We start from the raw sequence: 4674 nt of genomic DNA on the forward strand, positions 1-4674 counted from the left end.
AGCGCCGTTGCCGGGGAGATCAAGACACGCTGCAAGGGGAGTCTCCACAATCCAATCTCTTTACTTTGTTTTTGTCTTGCTTTATTTTATTTACTACTTTGTTTGTTGCACTAAATCAAAACACAAAAAAATTAGTTGCTAGTTTTACTTTACTTGCTATCTTGTTTGCACTCCATATTAAAAACACAAAAAAATTAGTTACTTGCATTTACTTTATCTAGTTTGCTTTATTTACTATTGCTAAAATGGGTACTCCTGAAAATACTAAGTTGTGTGACTTCACAACCACAAATAATAATGATTGCTTATGCACACCTATTGCTCCACCTGCTACTACAGCAGAATTCTTTGAAATTAAACCTGCTTTACTAAATCTTGTTATGCGAGAGCAATTTTCTGGTGTTATTCTGATGATGCTGCTGCCCATCTCAATAACTTTGTTGAACTTTGTGAAATGCAAAAGTATAAAGATGTAGATGGTGACATAATAAAATTAAAATTGTTTCCTTTCTCATTAAGAGGAAGAGCTAAAGATTGGTTGCTATCTCTGCCTAAGAATAGTATTGATTCATGGACTAAATGCAAGGATGCTTTTATTGGTAGATATTATCCCCCTGCTAAAATTATATCTTTGAGGAGTAGCATAATGAATTTTAAACAATTGGATAATGAGCATGTTGCACAAGCATGGGAAAGAATGAAATCTTTGGTTAAAAATTGCCCAACCCATGGACTGACTACTTGGATGATCATCCAAACCTTTTATGCAGGACTGAATTTTTCTTCGCGGAACCTATTGGATTCAGCTGCTGGAGGTACCTTTATGTCCATCACTCTTGGTGAAGCAACAAAGCTTCTTGATAATATGATGATTAATTACTCTGAATGGCACACGGAAAGAGCTCCATAAGGTAAGAAGGTAAATTCTGTCGAAGAAACCTCTTCCTTGAGTGATAAGATTGATGCTATTATGTCTATGCTTGTGAATGATAGGACTAATATTGATCCTAATAATGTTCCGTTAGCTTCATTGGTTGCTCAAGAAGAACATGTTGATGTAAACTACATTAAAAATAATAATTTCAACAACAATGCTTACCGGAACAATTCTAGTAACAACTATAGGCCATATCCTTATAATAATGGCAACGGCTATGGTAATTCTTATGGGAATTCTTACAACAATAATAGGAACACACCCCCTGGACTTGAAGCTATGCTTAAATAATTTATTAGTACACAAACTGCTTTTAACAAATCTGTTGAAGAAAAGCTTGGGAAAATTGATATACTTGCTTCTAAAGTCGATAGTCTTGCTGCTGATGTTGATCTTTTGAAATTGAAAGTTATGCCTCATGAAAATCATAATAATAAAATTGTTACTACAGCAAATTCCATCCAAGTTAGAATTAATGAGAATATAAGATTGATGGCCGAATTGCGTGCTAGGTGGGAAAGAGAAGAAAATGAAAAAGAAGATAATATAGCTAAAGTTTGGACTATTACCACCACTAGCAATGCTAATGCTACACATGTTGCTGCACCTCCTACTAATAATGGTAAAAGAATTGGTGCTGGCAATGTTTCCACTTCTAATGCAAAGCGCGAAAAACTGCCTGAAACTGCTAAAACTGCTGAAACTGCCTGTGATAAAACTGATGAATTTTTTTCCAACATTGGGGATAATGATCCCATTGCTTTAGATTATAATGGTTTAAATTTTGATGATTGTCACATCTCTGAAGTTATAAAGTTCTTACAAAAACTTGCTAAGAGTCCTAATGCTAGTGCTATAAACTTAGCTTTCACGAAACATATTACAAATGCTCTCATAAAAGCTAGAGAAGAGAAACTAGAACAAGAAGCTTCTATTCCTAGGAAGCTCGAAGATGGTTGGGAGCCCATCATTAAGATGAAGGTCAATGACTTTGATTGTAATGCTTTATGTGATCTTGGTGCAAGTATTTCCGTTATGCCTAAGAAAATCTATAATATGCTTGACTTGCCACCATTGAAAAATTGTTATTTGGATGTTAATCTTGCTGATCATTCTACAAAGAAACCTTTGGGGAGAGTTGATAATGTTCGCATTACCGTTAACAATAATCCTGTCCCCGTTGATTTTGTTGTCTTGGATATTGAATGCAATGCATCTTGTCCCATCATATTGGGAAGACCTTTTCTTCGAACTGTTGGTGCTATCATTGATATGAAGGAAGGTAATATTAAATATCAATTTCCTCTCAAGAAAGGTATGGAACACTTCCCTAGAAAGAGAATGAAGTTACCTTTTGATTCTATTATTAGAACAAATTATGATTTTGACACTTCGTCTGTTGATAATACTTGATACACACTTTCTGCGCCTAGCTGAAAGGCGTTAAAGAAAAGCGCTTATGGGAGACAACCCATGTTTTTTACTACAGTACCTTTGTTTTTATTTTGTGTCTTGGAAGTTGTTTACTACTGTAGCAAACTCTCCTTATCTTAGTTTAGTGTTTTGTTGTGCCAAGTAAAGTCGTTGATAGTAAGGTTCATACTAGATTTGGATTACTGCGCAGAAACAGATTTTTTTCTGTCACGAATCTGGGCAAAATTCTCTGTAGGTAACTCAGAAAATTATGCCAATTTACGTGAGTGATCCTCAGATATGTACGCAACTTTCATTAAATTTGAGCATTTTCATTTGAGCAAGTCTGGTGCCTCAATAAAATTCGTCATTACGAACTGTTCTGTTTTGACAGATTCTGCCTTTTGTTTTGCATTGCCTATTTTGATATGTTCGATGGATTTTTCGATTCCATTGACTTTTAGTAGCTTTGTGCAATGTCCAGAAGTGTTAAGAATGATTATGTCACCTCTGAACATGTAAATTTTGATTGTGCACTAACCCTCTAATGAGTTGTTTTGAGTTTGGTGTGGAGGAAGTTTTCAAGGATCAAGAGAGGGAGATGATACAACATGATCAAGGAGAGTGAAAGCTCTAAGCTTGGGGATGCCCCGGTGGTTCACCCCTGCATATATCAAGAAGACTCATGCGTCTAAGCTTGGGGATGCCCAAGGCATCCCCTTCTTCATCGACAACATTATCAGGTTCCTCCCCTCAAACTATATTTTTATTCCGTCACATCTTATGTGCTTTGCTTGGAGCGTTGGTTTGTTTTTGTTTTTGTTTTGTTTGAATAAAATGGATCCTAACATTCGTTGTGTGGGAGAGAGACACGCTCCGCTGTTGCATATGGACAAATATGTCCTTAGGCTTTACTCATAATATTCATGGCGAAGTTTCTTCTTCGTTAAATTGTTATATGGTTGGAATTGGAAAATGATACATGTAGTAATTTGCTATAATGTCTTGGATAATGTGATACTTGGCAATTGTTGTGCTCATGTTTAAGCTCTTGCATCATATACTTTGCACCCATTAATGAAGAAATACATAGAGCATGCTAAAATTTGGTTTGCATATTTGGTCTCTCTAAAGTCTAGATAATTTCTAGTATTGAGTTTGAACAACAAGGAAGACGGTGTAGAGTCTTATAATGTTTATAATATGTCTTTTATGTGAGTTTTGCTGCACCGCTTCATCCTTGTGTTTGTTTCAAATAGTCTTGCTAGCCTAAACCTTGTATCGAGAGGGAATACTTCTCATGCATCCAAAATACTTGAGCCAACCACTATGCCATTTGTGTCCACCATACCTACCTACTACATGGTATTTCTCCGCCATTCCAAAGTAAATTGCTTGAGTGCTACCTTTAAATTGCTATCCTCTACCTTTGCAATATATAGCTCATGGGACAAATAGCTTAAAAACTATTGTGGTATTGAATATGTACTTATGCACTTTATCTCTTATTAAGTTGCTTGTTGTGCGATAACCATGTTCCTGGGGACGCCATCAACTACTCTTTGTTGAATATCATGTGAGTTGCTATGCATGTTCGTCTTGTCTGAAGTAAGGGAGATTTACCACCTAATGGTTAGATCATGCATATTGTTAGAGAAGAACATTGCCGCTAACTAAAGCCATGATCCATGGTGGAAGTTTCAGTTTTGGACAAATATCCTCAATCTCATATGAGAAAATTAATTGTTGCTACATGCTTATGCATTAAAGAGGAGTCCATTATCTGTTGTCTATGTTGTCCCGGTATGGATGTCTAAGTTGAGAATAATCAATAGCGAGAAATTCAATGCGAGCTTTCTCCTTAGACCTTTGTACAGGCGGCATAGAGGTACCCCTTTGTGACACTTGGTTAAAACATGTGCATTGCGATAATCCCGGTAATCCAAGCTAATTAGGACAAGGTGCGGGCACTATTAGTATACTATGCATGAGGCTTGCAACTTGTAAGATATAATTTACATAACACATGTGCTTTATTACTACCGTTGACAAAATTGTTTCTTTTTTTCAAAACCAAAGCTCTAGCACAAATATAGCAATCGATGCTTTCCTCTTTGAAGGACCATTCTTTTACTTTTATGTTGAGTCAGTTCACCTATCTCTCTCCACCTCAAGAAGCAAACACTTGTGTGAACTGTGCATTGATTCCTACATACTTGCATATTGCACTTGTTATATTACTTTACATTGACAATATCCATGAGATATACATGTTATAAGTTGAAAGCAACCGCTGAAACTTAATCTTCCTTTGTGTTGCTTCA

This window comes from Lolium perenne, chromosome 1 (genome assembly GCF_019359855.2).
Source record: "Lolium perenne isolate Kyuss_39 chromosome 1, Kyuss_2.0, whole genome shotgun sequence".
NCBI classification, from domain to species: Eukaryota; Viridiplantae; Streptophyta; class Magnoliopsida; order Poales; family Poaceae; genus Lolium; species Lolium perenne.